Genomic DNA, 21,737 nt, shown 5'->3' on the forward strand with positions numbered 1-21,737 from the left:
AAGAAAAATAGTTGAATTTCCAAAATCATTTTAAAGCCGATATTTGAGTGATAAATCATGTGGTGTTGGGGAAATATATTACTAATATTACCTTGGTCCATGGGCATTGCAGCTATGGCTAAGTTTTACCTATGTAAAGGCATTCCAAATTAACAGCACATTTTTTTATGTTGTTGCTAGTAACACTTCCTGACACACGTAGGTGACCACTGCTGGTAATCCTGCATAGGATGGCCACTAATATAATCTTATTTGATGTTGTCACTATTACAACACTAATCGATCACCCAAATTCGTATAGGCAAAAAAGGAGGTGGTCTAACTGTTGTGTCAGACAAACATGACATAACACTAAAGCTGCAAACATGTCCATAAAAGATTGTGAGGCCCTTTTCACCAGATGCAATCCTGCACTGTCTTCCTCCTGTAACTTCCTGTGCTTTTACTCACATCTACCTAGCAATGCATTATTCCCAGACACACTTCTGGACATGGATTCAAACCTGATAACACTACACTCAAACCTATGCATTCTGGGTAGCCTCAACATTTGGTTTGACAAATTCAATATGCCCCATCCGAAAACAATTATCAGTTGAATAGAGTTGTGGTCTATCCAAATGTCTAAAAGACTGACTGTGACCGTATGTATTCGTGGACTGCGCTCCTAGGAATCCAGGGTTCCCTTATACGGGTGCTCCACTGGGGATGAAGTTGCACCCATGATACCCTATTGGGATTTGTGACTTTCTGCATTGGAGGACGTTTGGATAGACACAACTCTACTTGGTTCTTGATCCAAAGGACCAATATAGGGACCAAGGACTGTTTTTTGCTGCGGAGATGTAAGTTCTGGAGATTTTGAATCGCAATTTGCTTAGTTTCTTGACCTGAAGAAGTCCATCTCTGGAGGAACCGATTTGGCTGCACAAATGTAATGAAAGATTGGCAATAAAAGAGGATTGAAAATGAATGATGATCGTGACTGTTTTGGACTATTGATTTAACAATACACACATTATCGCTTGGTTCACCTTATCGTGTTTATGTATTACTGCTGGTAATCCTGCATAGGATGGGCACTAATATAATCTTGTTTAATGTTGTCACTATTACAACACTAATAATATTAGCAGCTCAGGATAATTTTCATTGAACAAAAGTAGCTCTTGTTACGAAAAAGTTGGAGACCCCTGAACTATACCACTTCAGCCTTGAAAAAGCCCCAGGACTGCAAGCTAATAGATGGGGTAAAACATTTATTGGCTGCTTAGAATGAAGAAGCTTGAATCTAACAACCGGGAATAAAAACTACTAAATTAAAACTATTGTCCTTGATGTTTGCATTGGCTAATACTAAAATCATTGTTACTGATATTGCTGGAGCAGGGTTTTCTGTTGAAAATTTATTGGGTTTTAAGCTCCAGTTTTGTCTATGTGTCATAGCTAAAATCATTAATCTGTAATCACTAATTATCGTTTATCGTGATAGATTTTGACTAATCAACATACTAACAAGAGAAACTACACGTGGGAATGCATAAATGTTGCTCAATAATATGTGCGTTTAAATAAATGACGAGAGTGCTATTTGTTTTATATTCATGCTTTTTTAATAAACGTGCACTAATGCTTAAATATGTCGCAGATGGCTAGATAATTACATACACATAAGGGTATTAGTGGGAATTAACACTGTTTAATCATTGCGATGATGTAGTAACGTTGTTTGTGTTTCTTTCAATTAAGATGGTCCGTTTTGGCCTAAATGAAAATGGCTGCCATTTACAGCCTACGTTCGAATGAATGAGATGTGACGGAAGGCCTTGCTGAACATGGTTGAAAGTCACCTGATCGCAGCCTCTGCACAATTCGAATAACTTCTATGATGACAGCGATTCCAGGCATGCTGCCAATCTGCTGAGTTGTCCTTGGTTGAGAATGAAGCCACAATGAACTATTCACAATTGTAATGGCTTTTGCTATGGTTCCGAGGAAGAGCTTCTATTAATGCAACATTTTCAAGATTGAGTTTCCTTCTTCCGTCTTTTTTATTTTTGTGATTTTTCTTGAGCGAAGGTTTTTCAAATGAAGCGATGCTACATCATTTCCTGCTCGCTCTGCTTAGCGGCTCAACGGATATTCAGAACTTATTTGTTGCTATCATTTTGTAAGTTTCGTTATAAATATACTAGACTAGAGAGGGTCCGTGTCTTTGCATTCGGGATTTTTGAGGCCACTTCTTTCTGAACCCATGCTGGTGAAGATCGATGCTGTGAGGACGGCGACTTGAGAGACTTTACTGAGAGACCTGTCCTGACCCATTTATGACATTTAGCTAGAATAGGTAAATATGAGAATAACGATTTTGCTATTGATTGACTTTCACTCGAACTAATTTTAGATAAAATTACCTTATGTTTGAATTACAGTGTCGGGTGGTTATTTCTTTGTCAGTTATTGAATTCCTTATTGTGACTATTATTGTTTAAATCATGATTCAGAGCAATATCAATTTGGTCGCATCGGCCTTAGTGTAGATACAGAGTGTTCAAGGAGTTTCCTCACAGGTTCAGTGTGGATAGAGTAATAGAGCGTATGTCAGTGTGATGGGCCCTAGTGAATGAAGAGTGTATGTGCGTGTATCTGTGAAATTACTCTATCTGTGGAAGTAGGGAGAATTTATATGCTCTGATCTGCAGCAATATTAGTTGTATGCATTCCATACTTACATTCGTAAACTGAATGTCTGGTCAAAATTAGATTGATTAAAGAAACAAGGGTACTGATTTAAAGAAGGGCCTATGAAACTAAGGCCCAAAAATGTCCTCTATGGATGTTCGAAGACGCCTGTAGAGTCTCTAGATCAAAAACTGCCCTTAAGTAGAATTACAACTTTTCTCACAGAAAAATACCAGCCATTTTTACATTTTTTTCAGCAGCGTGCAAGTAGGGTTGCCACCTGATCATTATTATACCGGCACCACCAGTAAATTCAGGTCAGAGGCCGATGTCGGTAATCTAAATACCAGCACTGCATTGCAGCAATATTTTTTTCTTCCTCTGTCTGTGATCATTTGCCCAGCTGCTGAGGCTCATGAGGTGGACCTGTTGCCTGAGTGGCTGAAAGCCATCACAGTAAGTGCTCTTGTCAATGTACTTATCTGGCAGGGCGGTTAAATATCGGTGGACACAGTGCGTTGTCCATTGCCGTCTTCACCCATGGGCACGCTGGGCAATCGCCCGGGGGTCCCACGAGCATAGGGGCCCCATGCAGACAAGAATTTAACATAAATTTTCCGTTAAACATTTTTATTCGTCTGAGTGGTTCTGTAGGCAGGGCCCAGAGCACTGCTTTGCTGCCCGGGGCCTATAATGCTGGTAAGACGGCCCTGGTGATGTCTGCAAAAAGCTGGTGCTGGTTGGGGAGAGGATGTGGTCTCACGGCTAGACTGCCGACCTCGGAGCTGGGAAACCAAGGTTTGAGCCTCAGGGTCGACTTCACATGCTGCGATTCTGGGCAAATTACTTAATCTCCCCGTGCCTACCAAAACAAGCATTTGCAACGCAATAGGTCTCGCATTTGTTAGAGTTAGAGGTATTGGCATTGTAAATGACGTCTTTTACCAATGTGTTTTGGATTGGAAGGGATGTATGTGTTGTGTAGTGGAATTATGTGGGCTGGATTGGAATTGTTATGTGGCATGGTGTTCAGTGGAAATACGTGGATAGTAATTGTGTTTTTGAGTTGAAATATATGGTTCGCTGTCAAATTTTATGGTGTAGAATGGAAATGTGTGGAGTTGAATTGTGTAGTGTGAAAGTGTGTGGCGTTGAAAGTAATTATGCTGATTGGAATTATGTGCCATTGTGTGGAATTATTCTATGTTCCTAAAGCCGTACTGATTTCTAACTGAAAGATATTGGAAGGTAAAAAGGCTAATATCGCCCGGGTTTTAAAGATAAATAATTCACTTCAAAACGTTGAAAAGGTGAAATCAATATTTCAATGTTACAATAATCGTGTTAACAAAAAGCCAACACAATCAGATTATCTGACTTTATCAGATTACTACATCCTATACCTTCTTTAGCAACATATTCTATGGTTGAATTACTGGTTCAGGTTTTTTAAAGCAATTGGATTGACATTAACCAACCTTGAAAACGATGACCTGGAAAAAAAAGTTCTAGGTTTGATAGTGGGGATGATGAACTGAGGCACTGGAATGAGTGGTAGTGTCACCTGTTATTTATAGTGCTGGGAAGCTACAAGACTATGGAAACAAGCACTGTGCAAAACAAAAATTAAATACATATTAATAAGCATGAACAATGCACATTATAATGTTTGCTTTTGTGTAGTATGTTTTCCCACATTCTTCTCATTTGCTTGGATAGTGGATTAGACAAAGTTTGTATTAAGAGGAGCCGAAGGCTCGCAAAGAAGGAAAGTAAGGAACCACAGTGGTTACTATAACTTCAGCAATGGATGCAGGACAAACACTTTGGGCAGACAGAGATGTGGGCCAAGGGTCACAAAACATTGCCCCGAAGTAGCAACCTACATGTGGATTAACCCATCACCAAAGAAATTCACATCTGACAACTCAGAGAGCGTGGAGGACGCTGGACATGCACTATAGTACAATTCAATACTATCACTGTCACACTAAGTAAAGAGTAAGTTGCAGCAAAGGGAAATGCTTAATAAGAGTTTCGAACAGTTGTAACGTCTGACTAACGTAAATGCTGAACAAAAACAAATATGATCATTAATTTTCAAGCTGAGATATACCGTCAGGAGAACTGGAAAAAATCATGCCGTAAGTACATAAATCAAGCATACCTTTATATTTTTGCTAGAAGAATTCCCAAAATCATGGGCCACCACACCATGAACATTCCTTCCCCCCCAACAGTGCCGCTTCTGATTTCTCTGTGCCTCTAAGGGCATGGTTTAGCTTCTCCCGCTTTGCAGGCAGCGCAGTGTCAGTGCATAAATATTATTCGCGGTAAGCTACTCTATTACAATAATCTCTCCTAAATGAGGAGTACCCTGGCAACCCCTGGAAGCATGAGAGTAAAGAGTAATTAGATGTTTTCACAACAGAAGAAGAACAGGCAGTGTCTTGGAATGGGAAGGTATTTATTATGAGAGGGGCCAAGGCCGTTAGGGCAGTGCAACTGGTGCGGCCACACTGGGCGCTGACCTGTGGAGGGGGTGCTGACCTCAGGGGAGCTGTGTATAGCAATAATTTCTGATTTGAGAGCTGAGAAGCACTTTTGCCCAGTGGTAGTGAGAGAATCCAAGAAGGCGGTCATGGGGTGTAGGGGCACCAAAAAAGTTTGTCGCATCGGGTGCCACCTGCGCTAAGGCCAGCCTTGAGAGAGGCCATCCTGTGATCAGTGCGGGGCAGGATGGAGCAGGCAGAACGAGGTAATAAAGAGGCTATGGCATAATGGCTAGAGCGGCTGACCTTGATGCTGAAGAATGGTTTGAGCTAGCTCTCCGATACCTTCAGAGGGTAGGTACAAAAGTTAACAATAAAAAACATAGTCACAACTCACCAGCAAACACACAGCTGTTTTATCTGTAGTTAGCACAGCTCTTGTTGCAATATGTGACGGATTCAGTGCTGGCTCCACATGCCAACACTAAATGTGATCACCACGAGGGAAGCAGGTATCAGCAGGAGAGAGAAACACACCATCTCAGCATCTGTAGGTGGAACCAGTGCTTTAAATGGAAAAAGAGACGTTCTGGTACTCACCAATTTGCTTAGAGTGGATCTGGTAGGGACGTGAGTGCGAGGCAGGCATTTAACTATATTTTCTTCTTCCATGTAAAGCATCCAAGTGCCCTTTGGACAAGTTCGGCTTATATGTGCAAGGCATAGCTAGTACTTTGTTGCAGCTTTATATAGTGCAAAGTTGTCCGAGGACATTTAAGCGCTTTACACGAGAAGCAAACGTTTTACATGAAAGCATACTGTTCTGTTTTTATGGAATAGGGAGATTGCCGCTGACCGCGGCACCCACAGGGGGCCACTAGAGCGGTCAGCGCTCTAGTATCGCCTGGGCACCTTATACTCCTCCCCGCCCCTTTTGGGGGCAGGGACTCCGGTTGGAGTCCCCCCCCTCTTCCTGCCCGGTCGTAACGCGAGGGGCATCACTTCCAGGGCGTCCTGGTCTGGGGGGAAGCTATATAGCCCTCCCCTACCATGTTGGCGACCTCTTTGTCGCCACGCACGCCGTAGTCCTTCGGGCGGTTGTGTGCCTGAACAACCGGGGGTTTGCTATGTGACGCTCCGCCCTGGAAGGAGGGTGAGTAAGAAGTTACCAACGGTCACGTGATCCTGTAAGTGAATCACTTGTAGGGCAGCAAAGGCGGGGTTCGCCCCAGTGCTGCCTGGCTCATCAGACGGGCAGGCGGCCCAGTTGGTTGCCTGCCCTTGGATCGCCCGTAAGATAACCCACCTATTACATAACAGTGTATGTAATAAACCTGCAGCAATTGAACCAATCAAACAGTCTGTGTTGTGTTTTTATTATTGGGAAATGTATATATGGTTGGAGGGGTGTACAGAAGGATGCCAATGACGATACTATGAGCCGGGGCTTAGATTTGAGCTCCCCAGGCCATAAAAACAATAACGTTGTATGCTTTCACGTAGAACTTGTGCTTTTCATGAAAAGCGCTTCAATTACCTTGTGTTAAGTTTGCGCAATATAAAACTGCAAAACAGTAGCAATTTCGCCCTGCGCGCTTTAGCCAAACTTGACCGATGGGCGTTAGGTTGCAGCTGCAGCCTTCTTACACTCCAACTGACAGCGCGACAGTTTCAATGTCAGGGTACATCCAATTTCAGTCGCGCGGTTATTGTAACGCTGCAGCAGCAAGCTAGTGCTGGGATAAACTCGCTCTGGACAGTCAGACTGGCGCATGGACATGTGCCACTCTGAAAGCCTTGTTTGCTGCAGTACCTGAGCTGCACAATCCATACCTCAGAGCATGAGTTAAGCGAGCTGCCACTAGGAGTACCGGTACTCTCCTAGCACAATGAAAAGTACCGGTACGCAAGGGAAGAACACAGAGAAGTGCCGGTACTCAGTACCGGTCCATTGAAAGCACTGGGTGGCACTGAAGCAGAAATGTAACTGGTAGCATTTACTCACTGAAATTCCGCCAGTAGATTGTAATTGCTTCTGATCAAATCTCTTCTCGTGGGTAGTTTTGTGGGTCCACCTATAAATGTTGGTCAACACCCACACGTTTGTTCAATGCATTTGAAATTGAATGTTTTTGCAGGTCAGTCCCACATTGAAAACGTTTTAGATATACCACTTTAAAAGGCAGGAATGCATCTATTTTTAGGGTGGGGGTTGGGAGGGAACACCCTAAGAAGTGGCAGAGGCGTAGGAGTGGTGGTTTCGCTAAAGGAAAAAACTACGTTTTAGTATAGAAACAAAAACCAGTTACAAATGCACTTTGCATCTAATTCTATAAGCGTAAGTGTACACAGGTTTAGTGTGATACAAATGCGAGTATGCCTGGGATCGTCTGGCAGAAGCAACTTCCAATGAGTATGGCTGACAATCATGTGAATTGCTGAATAGTTGGAAATATAATCAACTGTAGGCAATTTTATCAAATGGGGCATTGTTAATATGAGCAATTCTACATAGTGTATGTTTCCAGTGATATACTTTCGAGTCGGGTTTGTGCTGTAAAAACGTGCAAACAAAGCTGCGCCTCACTCGGTGCCAATGTCGCTCTCGGCAACATGAAAATGTTTCTGACTGTCTCCTCCGCAGGAACATTTAAGGCTAGGGTATTGAGGGCTATTCGCAACTCAATACTTATCTGGGAAAGCGTCTTCCATGTATAATAGATAAAGTGGCCTTCACCAAACTGCTGATCCCGTAAAGCTTGTGATCAGTAGGGGTGGGCGGAATTTGCATATTCGCACTACGCAAAGCTCCACGAAACGGTAAAAAATCGCCGCGATCATGCAGAGTTCCGCGAACACGCGGAATTGCTTGTTCTGCCCGTTTGCAATACTTTTTTCCTGTTCGCGAACGCTGTTTGCGTGCTCAGGGGAAAATATATTGCGAACACGCATTTTGAAAACGCGAACAAGCAAAAAATTCCGCGAAGCCGCAGATCGCAGAATTTTTGGCAAATCCGCGTTCTCCGCGGAACACGAATTTACCCAAATTCCGCGAGCGGAACGGAATTTACCTCCCAGGCCTAGTGATTAGTGCGGGGGAGGAGGCATAATAGGGCAATGAAGAGAATAGGGGGCCTTGGCCCGAGTGCTGACCCCGAGGCTAGAGGACAGGACTCAAGCCCCTGCCCCGCCAGCCTCAGAGTGTGGGCACAAAAGTTATCAAAAACAAAAGTTAAAACATGAAAGGAAAAAGCTGAGCAAATCTTTTCACACGGGCCCACCTTTAAATGTTGGTCAACACCCACACGTTTGTTCAATGCAGTTGGGATTGAATGTTTCTGCAGGATGTTTCCCACATTGAAACAGTTTTAGATATACCCATGTGAAAGGCAGGAATAAATCTATTGTTAGGGTGGTAGTTGGGAGGGAACACCCTAAGAATGGCATAGGAGTGGTTTTATCTGTAAACGAAAAAATATGTTTTAGTAGAGAAACAAAAACCAGTTAAACATACATGTTGCATCAAATTCTAGAATCAGAAGTGTACACAAGTGTAGTATTATACAAATGTGAGTATTCCTGGGATCGTCTGGCAGAAGCAACTTCCAATAAGTATGGCAGAAAATCTTATGAATTGCTAAAATTCACAAGATGGATAAAGTGGCCATCACCGAAACGCAGATCCCATCGCTCCTGTGATTAGTGCTGGGGAGGGCGGAGCAAGCAGAAGACTGCTATGAGAATGATATGGTAATGGCTGGAGCGGCTGTCTTTGATGATGAGGAACCGGGTTCGAGCCAAAGCTCCGATACCTTCAGAGAACGGGTACAAAAGTTATTTTTTTCCAAAGTTAAAACAAGCAAGTAAACATGAAAGGAAAAAGCAATTACTGAAAGAGGAGAAACGGGCAAAATACAACGGGGACGAAGAAATAGTGCATGCATCAGCGAAGAAGCACTAATCGAGTTGAATTAATCTGTACTTGAGCGGTGCTCCTCAGCTTGAAACGGAACTGACCTACCGGGTGCCGGAACCAATTGGAAGCCAAGAAGAGCGATGCTGCAATCAACCTATGCTGAGTGGGAGGCGGGATAACAGTCCTTTTCGTAAATACAATAGGTCTTGCAGACAGCTCATGCGCTGCCACGTTCGACCTAAAGAGGTCTTATTACTTACCGGTAATCTTCATTACCCCGATTAGGGTCCTCCCCGTCCCAGTCCTTACTACGTGAGGCAGTCCTGCCTCCACCCAGCCATTCAAAACTCCAGAAATCCAAAGTTCAAAGGTTACATAAGCCCCTCCCACCCACCGCCATGCCTGTTATCAACAAGACTCCGACACAAACACAGCTGGAAGGAGGGAAGATGACTGGGACGGGGAGGACCCTAATCGGGGTAATGAAGATTACAGGTAAGTAATAAAACATTACCCCTTCATGGGTCCTCCCCGTCCCAGTCCTTACTACGTGAGGAACTCACAAGCAGAGAACCAATAAGAAAAAATGCAGGACACCAGGGACCCATGCAAAAGTACAAAACTTTAATCAATAAAGTAACAACGAACTGCAGCGTACAAGACGCCAACAGAAAATCAGCAGAAGAAGCATGTAAAACATCAAGCCGATAATGTCGCACAAATGTGTGACGGGACCGCCATGTGGCCGCTCCACAAAACTCCTGGATAGAGACCCTGCTGCCTCAGCCCAGGAAGCAGACACAGAACGCGTCGAACGACCCAGCCCCTGAGACGGAGGAGGCAGATCAAGACTTACAGGATTGGCAAACCGCCAAACGCACCCACCGACTGATCATAGAATAGGAAACCTACTGCCCCTTAGCCACACCCCCACAGGAGACAAGCAGGGCAGGAGAAACCCAAAACTCCAGTGAACGATGGAGGCAAATCAGAAGAGCCATGCGAACATCCAAAGAAGGGGGAACAGGAGAATCCCCCGCAGCAGGCAAATCAGGAAGTATCACCTCCAGCTGCAAAAGGAAACTCGAAGAAACCCTAGGCAGAAAAGCCAGATCAAGCCGCAAACAACCCGAACCTGCAGGAACTGCAAATAAGGAAACGAAATGAGCAAGGCACCCAACTCACACAACCGACAAACGGAGGTGAAGGCCAGCAAAAAAAGCCACCGTAGCGGACAACCACAAGTCCGCCGCCAAATTTGGTCCCATAACCTTACATGGTTGGTACCCTTAATTTCTCCCTGCATTTGGTCTGACCACCATCTGATTGAATTTACAGCCACTTTCAACGGCAGGATCAAGATCCCCAAGGTGGAGGGAGGATTGACAAGAAAGTGGAGAACCCTCGATAAACAGGGATTCATTAACACCCTAGCCAGCTCTCTACCTATTTTTAACTCCAATGTTAATTCCATGGAAAAGGACATTGCAGACTGGCTACTGTCGGCTAGCGATACACATGCTCCTCTCACCAAATTCTCTCGTGCTAGATATTCAGATGCCCACAAATGGTTCACCAACGATTTAAAAGATCAAAAACTCAAGCTCCGTCAATTAGAGAGGAAATGGAGGCTCTGTTATTCCATTGAAGATAGACAGCAGTTTCTGCTAGCTCGCAAGGATTATAAAAAAAGCTATTCTGACAGCTAAAGCTGCTTATTTCTCAGCGAGAATACTTAATGCCCATAATAAACCCAAGGAAATTTTTAAGATTGTAAACGACCAGAGTAGTGATGAGAGAATATCACCAAGCCAGGCTCCCACCCAAGAGCTGTGTAATTCTCTGAATAATTTTTTGGGGGATAAAATCGCCATCATCAAGGCTAGTATTCCCCCCCACTGTCAACATGGAATCACTGGATGACATCTCCAGAAACTCATTTATTATGAACCACTTCTCAGCTATATGTCCTAACACACTATCAGATCTCATGACCCGTGTTAAGTCAGGGTTTCTCAATGACTGCTGCCCACCTCCTGTCCTCAGGGACACTTTCTCTGCGTTACCTCATAGTATTCTCCCTTTCCTGAACGAGTCCCTCAGCAAGGGCGAGGTACCCAGCGCCTTCAAGAACGCTACGGTAGTTCCTCTTTTTAAAAAACCAGGGGCTGACCCCCAGAATTCCTCCAACTATCGCCCTATATCCCTGCTTCCCTTTTTGGCTAAGAGTATGGAGGCTCATGTGGCCAGGTGCCTTTCTAACTTCATTGAACAATCGGAATGCTTAGAGCCAAATCAAGCTGGCTTCCGGCCTGCTCACTCAACGGAGTCAGTAATTCTTGCGGTATTGGATACGTTAAGAGCAAATGCTGACATGGGGGTCCCCCAGGCTCTTGTGCTCCTGGATCTGTAGGCTGCGTTCGACACGGTCGATCATAACATCTTGCTGAACCGTGTCGAACAAGCAGGTATACAAGGACCTGCATATAACTGGATCAAGTCTTTTCTTACAGGCAGAACCCAAGCAGTACGTCTTGGTGCCTTCACTGCCCCCAAATTGTCCACTTTGTGCGGGGTCCCGCAGAGTTCGTCCCTTTCCCCACTGTTGTTCAATCTCTACCTTAGGCCCTTGATTCACTCACTAAAAAACAGAAAAATAACCATCCTCAACTACGCCGACGACCTCCAGCTTGTCTTCCCTCTGGATTCTCCTAATTTCGCCGTGGAATGTCAAACTACTATGCTCCATATCCAGCATTGGATGGACCTTAACTATTTGAAGCTCAAACCGCGCAAGACGGAACTTGTGCTACCCGGGAAGAGCAATGTCTGCTGGGGCCCGCATTTCTGGCCAAGCAAATTAGGACCCCCTCCTACCCCTTCCCCCTCCGTGAAAAGTTTAGGGGTTACCATAAACGCAGATCTCTCACTCAGAGGACAAGTGGGTGCAGTGGTTTCCACCAGTCTCTTCCAATTGCGTAAAATCTGCTGACCCACTCAGCCCTCGTTCAGGTTGTGATAGCGCTGGTTCTCGCACGCCTTGATTTCTCAAACTCTCTCTATATCGGTCTGCCTCAATTTCTGCTCAATCGTCTACAAATAGTTCAGAATCAGGCGGCAAGATTAATCTACAAACAGCCGAGATGGCAATCGGCTAGGCACTGGTTGTTAAAACTTCACTGGTTGCCCGTGGCGCAACGTGCTGCGTTCAAGACGGGCGGTCTAGCCTTCAAGGTGCTGCATTACAAAAGACCAAAATGTAACAGTGATATGGTCATAAAACACGTTCCTCGGCGCAATTTACGTTCAGTCCACCTTCACCTACTTACCGTCCCGCCCATCAAACTTAAACGTCAGGGAGGCTGCAGGTTCTCTTACCTTGCCTCCAAATTTTGGAATTCTCTCCCATTGACAACCAGGAGCTGTGACAACCTCTTGGGTTTTAGAAGGGCCCTGAAAACATGGCTGTTTGGGCAAGCCTATTAAATAGTCTTTACGCAACGACACTATGCATGATTAGCGCCATGAAACCTTTGGTGACCGTGCGCTTTATAAGCTCTTATTAACATAACATAACACCAACAAGGGCACAAAAGGGGGCAACCGCATACCACACAAAACAGCAGGCAAAACCCCAAGAAGAAACGAGCACAGGAGAGCCCGGACGACGAAGCCCAAAGCTCCGAAGAAGCTGACTCACCAATGGGGGCAACAACCTCCAAGGGAGCCCCAAGACCCAGACAAGCACAAACCGCCCTCAATGAGCAGACAAAGTGGAAGGGGAAAGGCCCAACAAAAAAAAACATCCTGGAGAATTCCAGCACAGAAACAGGAACCCCAGCACGGATCCAGACCAAGAAAAGAGCACCAGGAGACAAAAGAGCCCCAACGTGCATCATGGCTCCAAAGAGCGTAAGGCCGATGCGAGAAATGCACATCACAGGCCACCACAGAAGAACAGCCCAAAGACGCCAAAGACAGCTGCTCAAGAGCCAGGCCGTCAGAAGGAAATGACAAAGATAGGGCAAAGACAGCTGCAGACCAAGATGCGGAGCCGGAGGCAAGGGAGGCCGGCCAAACCGACCCCCGCCAGCAGCAGCAGGAGTGGAAACCAAAGACAGTGAGGCCAACCCAGACACCGACACCCCACCCCCCGAAACCTCTGCAGTATCCTCGGGAGGAGAACACAGGAGGAAAGGCATACAGAAAGCCCGAAGGTCAAGGAACAAGACAGAACCAAGGAGTCCCAAACCGAAGACAAAGGACCCGGAACAAAGGAACAGACAGAGGGAACGCTACAAGAATATGCATGTAATCCCTGCGCAGGGGCCATGCCAATCACCTGCGCACTGTCCCAATAAAAGGATATGTCCCGCCGAAGCGAGCACCAGACAGCACAAAACAGAGGACGGGAGGAAGCTGCCTAAGCCACCTGAACGAAAACGCAGACGTCCCCGAATGTCATCTCAGCCTAGACACAAAACACGGAAGCCAGCAGGAACAGAGACACGCACCTGGACCCCCCAAGAAGGCCCAAGCAACAACAAGCCACCAGAATGCCGGCACAAACAGACTCGTCGGCCACCAAGGACCCCAAAGTGGCCCCCAACCACAAGGACAGGCATCCGAGGACAACAAGAGGAGAGAAGGGAGCAGAAAATGCACCACCACACCAGGTTAGGAGAGCAAAGCCACCAGTTCAAAGATGGAACCAGAGCCCCGCAACCTGCAGGGAAAAGGACTCAACGAGTCAACAGAAGAAACACCAAGGACACGAGGAGCAGGCAAGCCCAAGGATACCCAGCCGTGGAGGCAGCCACCACCCCCGGACCCACAACCAAACCCGAACCGGGGCAGAAGGGTGACCCAGCAGGACCTGCAGAAAAGTCAACAGGGCAGAGAACCAATCCGGGCGAGAAAACAGGCCCCTGCAAAGCGTCGAACCGGTCCAGAGAAACCGAAGCCCCCGAACAGGAACCAGACGAGAAACGGTCAGACCCAAGATGAACCCCAGAAACCGGAACCAGGCCAGCAAACCCCCACAGCAGGAGCCATCACCGTGGAAAAAACCTGAGGAGCAGGAGCGAGGCCGAAAGGCAACACCTGAAAACAGGAAACGGAACCCAACCACCGCAAACCGCAGGAAACCGCTGACCAGCCGGATGGACGGGAACGTGAAAAACAGGTGACTCCCAAATCCAGGGAAGTCAAAAATCACCCGCCAGGAAGAGGGGAACGGCGGACCGCAATGGGAACAACCGAAAGGGACCCAGCGACACCAACCCAATCAAAGCCCCGGGAGTCAGACTGTACTGAAGGAACCAATATGTGCCAGGACCAGGAATAGAGAAGAAGAGGACCCCCGGTCCCACTCCGCCACTGGAACCAGCACAACAGTGCGCAGTGACAGAAAATAGGCCGACACTAAAGAAGATGGCAGAATGCACCACGGGCCAACGGGCAACGGGGCATCCGCGAAAACAATCTAAAAGGGGGACAGCCCCGGAATGGAAACCCGCAACCAAGAGCGATGACCAACAGGACCCACCAGTCGGAAATCAGACCGGACCAACGAGCCAAGAACAACTGAGCCTAGCCCCCAAATTGCAACAACAGTAGCAAAGGAGACAGGGAACCCACAATCAGTCTAACACTAGGAGTGGAACACACAACCCTAAGGGGAAGAGACGCAACCAACAGGCCACGGTGACTCCTCCTGGGCACAACAATATGCGACAGACACCCAGGGTCAGCAGCAGGCGCAGCAGAGGCCAGGAACCAAACGGAACGCAGTCCCTTCCTCCCCGACCACGAAAGTGCCGACAAGAAGCCAGAACACCCCCACACAGACAGCCCGTAGAGGAAGCCAAAAAAGCCAAGAATCCACAAAAGGCAGGCAGCAGACCAAGGCGCCAGCGTAGTGACAAGGCACCAAAGCGTGGGCCAGAGACACTCCTCACCAGCCCCCGCCGCCCCGGCAGCCGAGGAGAAGGCCCACCCATCCCGTCCAAAACAGGAAGGAGGGACCCCCAGATCCCGTAAACAGCCAACCAACCTCACAAAACCCAAGCGAAGGACTGGCGAAGCACAGGCTGAAAAAGAGCAAGCACGCACCCCAAAAGCAGAAGCAACATACGAACTCTCGAGAGCAGAAACCACCTTCTGCCCAACCTGGACCGCCAGGGAAGCCTCCTCCGAAGAGCAAAAAAGAAGTGACTACAGGAACTGGTGGATACCGGGTGACAAAGACTGCCAGGCTAAACTGTGTCCCCAGAAAGCGAGGAATAACCAGCATGGAATTGCCAAGCCTCAGCCAGTACAGCCAACAGGACAACACGAAGGGCAGGCCAACCACCACAGAGGAACCAAAGCGGGAATAAACCCCGCAGGAGAAAATGAAACGGGGATAAAACCCAGCACTACCTGACCATGGTCCACCGAAAAAAAAACATACCCTGAACGCCCACGACCCCATCAACAGTAGTTGATGGCATAGCCGCAGGCACCAGCAGCGCAGACAGGACAGCAGAAGCAACCAATCCTGCAAAACAGCCCAAGAAAAACTGCAAAAGAACACCCTCCTGCAGCTCCAGGACATCATGCTGCGAGAACGCAGGCACCGGAGAGGAAGCCCCCTCACACATGGCGAGCAAAAAGGAGTAAACCCCACAGGAAACTCCCAAAACACCAAAAAGGAAGAGCTCAGCAACCTTCGTCAAATACTGCCCCCAAACACCAAATCTCGCAATGTGAGACAGGAAAAACCAACAAAAAGGGCAGCACTGCAGTCTCCACCCACAGCCACAAAATGAAGAACATAGCCGCGGGGCCGGACGCTGCACTAAAGTACCAGCGTCGGAAGGATCCGGGGCCAGGACACCAGGAGGGCTCCCCGCCCCAGCCCAGTACATGAGCGGGGAGCGTCTTGACCCCAGAACAGGAGCGCGGAGGATCGGATCGGCCGTGCTGGGAGAAACTGACAATTCAAAATTTGAGAACATACGTGACAAAAATTTTCAATTCTATTAAGGACAAGGAGGCGAGGATTATGCTTTCTCATTTCTTTATTAGAAATGCTCAGCAGCCAATTAGAAGAAACATTAGATAAAAGAAAACTACAGTACCCATGAACACCAGGGTACCACGTGACCAACCATAGAGTCCCCCATATAAAAGGTCATGTAGATGGTAGTACGTCCTCTTTCTTTGGTGAGGAACAGTTCACATTAAACAGGAAGTCCAATTAGAACGATGAACGTCAGAGAAAGGAACCTATCAGCAACAGCCATCGACCACTTCGAAGAACTAGGACTCAGCATCAGCAGATCACTGGAAACAGTAGACCATCGAAACAGGATAAGCAGATGGAACAGAAAAACCACTACTTCGGGTCAGAACCTGAAAAGAGACATACAGCCGTTATATTCATCCAGTAAAGAGAGTGAAGTCAAAATTTAGGGGGGGGGGGGGGGGGGGGGGATATAGAGAAACAAGGAATTGCATCAAACTTAATTCATATGCAAAATAACAGTAGAAATGCAGAACATGTGTATATACAATAACAATGGGTGTGATAATCCTCGCCTCCTTGTCCTTAATAGAATTGAAAATTCTTGTCACGTATGTTCGCAAATTTTGAATACTATGTCAGGACAGGAGGCTCCGATTATGCTTGTTCAAAGCTGATCCCCTACTACAGAAGCAATATGTTCAATAGGTTTGTAATAAAAGGTTTTGAACACAGAGTCAGAAGACCAATTTGCGGCTTTCAAGATGTCAAATAATGAAACACCCATCGAGAATGCTTTGGAAGCCATAGCCCCACGTGCCGAATGAGCACCAAAAGTGGAAACATCAATGCCAGCTTCAGACATGAGCCATCTAACCCAGCGAGCCAAAGTAGCTGGGGTAACAGGACAAAAAGGCTTCTGCAAAGCAATCAGTAATTGACCATGCCTATCTGAACGTAAAGAAGCAGTACATACCTCATAATCCTTGACACATTGAACAACGCAAAGGTTGGGATGATGAGGAAAGGAAGGATAGGTAATCGAGGTAGTAGCCGTTTTGGTGCGTTTGGAAAGAAGAAAAGTGACACCCTCAGGTGTAAAACTGCGACCTGCCAAGTCCAACGCACGAACATCAGACACCCGTTTGCAAGAAACAAGACATAACAGCATAGTCAATTTGGCTGAGAGTTGCTTACGGGAAAGCAAGGAATTAGAAGGCCAAGCCTCCAAAAACTTTAAAACGATGGAGACATCCCAAAGCGAGACATACTTAGGACAAGGAGGATTCGACAGACGAATACCTTTAAACAATTTGGTAATCAAAGGATGCTCACCCGCAGGTTTACCATCGATATGAACATGAGCCGCTGAAATGGCAGAAGGAAAATTGTTGACCGTGCGATAAGCCAAACCGGAGGAAGCGAGAGAGGCTAGAAAATTAATGATCAGAGAGACATCCGCTGAAGCGGGATCAACCTCCCGTTGAATACACCAGTCACACCATCGTTTCTATGAGCCTCTATATCGTTTATGAGTACTGGGAGACCAGGCTTCACTGATAAACTTGGAAGCGTCGCGTGAAAGGCCTGGGAGCGACCAGCGATCCCCGAAATGCGCCACGCTAGCAGAAGGAGATTGCCCGATAGAATTAGGGGATGCGGATTGCCGAGGGGATCCAACAATAGATTCCACTTCTGGGGAAGAAGGAGTGGCACCACACAACACATCTCCAGGAGAACCGGGAACCACGCCTGAGCCCTCCACAGAGGAGCAATCAGAATTAAATCGGTTTGATAGCGTTTCGTGCAAGCCAGGACCCTGGAAATCATCATGAACGGGGAAAGGCGTAGCACAGGATCGACGGCCAAGTCTGAAGAAACGCATCCGAGGCTAGGGCTCTCGGATCAGGCCTCCAGCTGAAAAACAGAGGGAGCTGAGTGTTTAGGCGAGAAGCGAACAAGTCTAAATGACACTGACCCCAGATCCGAAGTAGAGAGCGGAAAATGCAAGGATGAAGCCGCCAGTCGCTGAAGTCGCGAAGATGGCGAGAGTTCCAGTCCGCAATCTGATTGTGGCGACCGGGAAGATATTCGGCAATAACAGTGATCTTCTGTTGTAGACAGAAGTGCCAAAAATCTTTGGCGATCTCCGCCAAAATCTTGGATTTCGTTCCCCCTAACTTGTTCACATACCGAACCGCTGAAACATTGTCCATGCGGAGAAGAATGCAACAATTGGATTGAAGAGGAGAAAAACACCGGATAGCAAATGATCCCGCCAGGATTTACAGGCAGTTTATATGAAGAGACAATTCCTGGGAGGACCACCGACCCCCGGTCGAGACGGGACCGCACCAGGCTCCCCAGCCCCACAGACTGGCATCGGACTCTATCACCAGATCCGGAGATGAGCCGAACACGGCTCGCCCATTCCAGGCCTCCATGTGGGCTAACCACCATTGCATCTCCCTTTTCGCTTCCTCGGAAAGAGGAATTAGATCGGAATAGCGAAGACCTTTTTGGAGATGACGGATATTCAAACGTTGGAGTGCCCTGTAATGCAGAGGACCCGGGAAAATCGCCTGAATGGAGGACGCCAATAGACCGACAACACGTGCTAACGATCTCAACGACACAGTCTGTCTGGAAAGAACCGACATCAATTCCCTCTTGATGTACCGAATCTTTTGATTGGGTAAGAGAAGTTGACAGAAAAGAGAATTCACTTGGAAGCCCAGAAAGTCTATCACCTGTGATGGAATCAAGATTGATTTCTGAGGGTTCACCAGAAAACCCAGAGATTGTAAAAGGTCGATAGACCACTCCAGATGCGTCAAGACTGTGAGGGGACAGTCTGCCATGATTAGAAGGTCGTCCAGATATATTATTAAGCGAACACCCGAGCGTGCAAACATTCCACGACGGGCCTCAGAAGTTTCGTGAAGCACCAAGGTGCCGACGAGAGGCCGAACGGGAGAACCTTGTATTCGTACCAAGTTCCCAGCCAATTGAATTGAAGGAACCGACGATGTGGCTCGAAAATGGGAATCGACAAGTACGCATCTTTGAGGTCGAGGCGAACCATCCAATCCCACTCACGAAGAAGATCGCGCAATAGATGAATCCCCTCCATTTTGAAGTGTCTGTAAACGACACCTCCGTTGAAGTCCTTCAAATTGAGAACCAGACGGGAACCGCCCCTTTTTTTCTGCACCAGAAAAATAGTGCTGATGAACCCATGGGGATGTGGAATAGTTTGAATGATTGCCCCTTTTTGAGGAAGAGACTCGATCTCTGCCGAAATGAACCCCTGGTCCTGAAGAGAGAAAACTAGAGGACTTGGAGGGTGGGATTGATGTTGGGGCTGATAAAACTCTATTTTGTAACCCTGAACGGTTTGCAGTACCCAAGCATCGTTGGAGATTAGACGCCAATTGTGCAGAAAAAAATCTGATTCTGCCCCCCAGAACCCCATCGGAACAAGCATTTACAATGCAATGGTCTCGGCAATATTATAGGTAGAGCTATTGGTATTGCTTATTATTTTTTTTATCATTTTTGTATCCTAAATAAATGGCATTGTCATTTCTATTGGCATTAGCTTTTTTTTGCATATGTGATACCTATTGCATTAGCAGAGAGAGAGTGAGGTAGTGAGATAGAGAGAGGGAGTGAGGTATTGAAATAGAGAGCGAGGTAGTGAAATAGAGAGCGAGGTAGTGAAATAGAGAGCGAGGTAGTGAGAGAGAGCGAGGTAGATAGAGAGCGAGGAAGATAGAGAGCGAGGTAGATAGAGAGTGAGGTAGTGAGATAGAGAGTGAGGTAGTGAGATAGAGAGTGAGGTAGTGAGATAGAGAGTGAGGTAGTGAGATAGAGAGTGAGGTAGATAGAGAGTGAGGTAGTGATATATAAGCATAGAGTGATGTGATGTAGTGAGATAGAGAGAGGTAGTGAAAGAGAGAGTGAAAGTGAGTTAGTGAGATAGAGAGTGATTGAGGTAGTGAGAGAGAGAGTGAAGTTGTGAGCTAGAGAGTGAGGTAGTGATGTTTTGAGAGAGAGAAGTTGTGAGATAGTGAGGTAGTGAGATAGAGTGGATTAGTGAGGTAGAGAGAGTTATGTCATGTTGTCTAGAACTAACTATATCATCACCACTAAAAAGTCCAACTCAGGAAAGGGGTCAGGAAACAACTGTCCAATTTCCTTCACTCCGCAAAGGCAGAAACGAAATATAGGGGTTAGGGGAAATATACTGGTGTGAACCCCGAAAAGCAGGACATGGCTGACAATAACATGCTTGACACTTTCTGCCCCTTTCATAATTGTGAATATATACTAAGGACCACTTCCTGCCCTTTATCCTGATCCTACTTTGTATAAATGATTCCTGCGGGAACACGAACCTTACCTGAAAAGTCTTGTTAATTTCACCCCCAACACTATTGTTGCTACTTTACCCGAGACAAATCTTTTAAGGGGAAAATGTTCATTTTCCTGAATTACCAGTTGGTATGTACAATTCTCAACCAAAGTTCCTATGTTTTAAAATGAAAACATTCTTATATTCCCAATATTTCGCTTTAAACCAAGCCCCCAAAATGAAGAGAGTAAATTACTCAATCAAATATCTTAACTGAACCTTGGCATGGAAATTGTTGGAAGGAAAGCAACTCGACCTATAGCACTCATGAGAACAGAATCTGCAAGGGGAATTTGAAAATAATGTGCGCTTCTACGATCTGTAAGTCAAAGGCTTAAAACATGGGCCAAGGTCCGAAAAGCCGAGGTAGGGGAAATCGGCATCCGTCTGATAAGCAGGGCACATGCGGCCTTGTGTGGAGCTTTACAGCGGAGGGAGGCGGTTTCTAGAGCAGAAATAAAGGGTGAGCTCACCATCTCGACAATTTTAGAGGTGCTGGAACACTTACGTTTCTCTCGGATCCCGAGCTGTGAAAGCTGAGAATTAGGAAAACCATAAAACTATGTTTTACTTGAAATGCGATCGTCACCAGCAGCTCCTGGCAGGGAACAACCGAAATTACATGTTGGCCCATCTACACCCTTGAAACACGCCCTGTGAGGACGCCAAGAGATGCTAATTGCATGCATGCTATACTGACTGCCGATACATGACTCCAGCATTGCTCTTCCTCCCCACTCTACTTGTCAACCAAAGGTCTCATAACCACTTGGAAATGAATCACCCTGTCCTGATACCGACCATTAACAAGGACAGGGTAAAGCGCCTGCGACAGCAAAAGAAAAAAAAAATCCAAAATAGTGGATGACACAGACTGTTAAGAAGAGAACGTCTGAGAGGGTGCATGTAGAGTTGTAAATAGTACAATAACGCACCGCAGGAAGAGATTAAGAGAATGCATAAAATATGTAAATTGTTTTTTTCTCCAGAAATTAATGTATGCATCGCTAAAGTGCGCCAGTTTGATATACGAGGTGAGACGTTCCGTCTCTTCTGCGCGTCTGCAGTGTGACGAAGGTGCGACACCCTCGACACAAAAAGCCGCCAGGGACAAAATGAGAGAAGAACTACTGCAGCTGCTAATTAACAGAGCAAAAAAAAACATAACGAAGCAGGCTCGTCGAAGGAGGGTGGGTGGGAAGTGACGGCATCCTCCTCATC

At 46.5% G+C, this 21,737-nt stretch overlaps 1 protein-coding gene and 1 non-coding gene across 4 annotated transcripts in view; both read right to left on the bottom strand.

Annotated features, from left to right (window-relative positions):
• The window catches only part of BLVRA (biliverdin reductase A), a 285,794-nt gene that overhangs the window by 168,459 nt on the left and 95,598 nt on the right, over positions 1-21,737 (bottom strand). The window lies entirely within an intron of this gene.
• On the bottom strand, positions 13,372-13,478 carry LOC146823141 (U6 spliceosomal RNA). The gene has a single exon (XR_014962304.1). It is a non-coding gene; the product is annotated as a U6 spliceosomal RNA (small nuclear RNA).

Source organism: Triturus cristatus, chromosome 5_2, assembly GCF_964204655.1.
Source record: "Triturus cristatus chromosome 5_2, aTriCri1.1, whole genome shotgun sequence".
Classification (NCBI taxonomy): domain Eukaryota; kingdom Metazoa; phylum Chordata; class Amphibia; order Caudata; family Salamandridae; genus Triturus; species Triturus cristatus.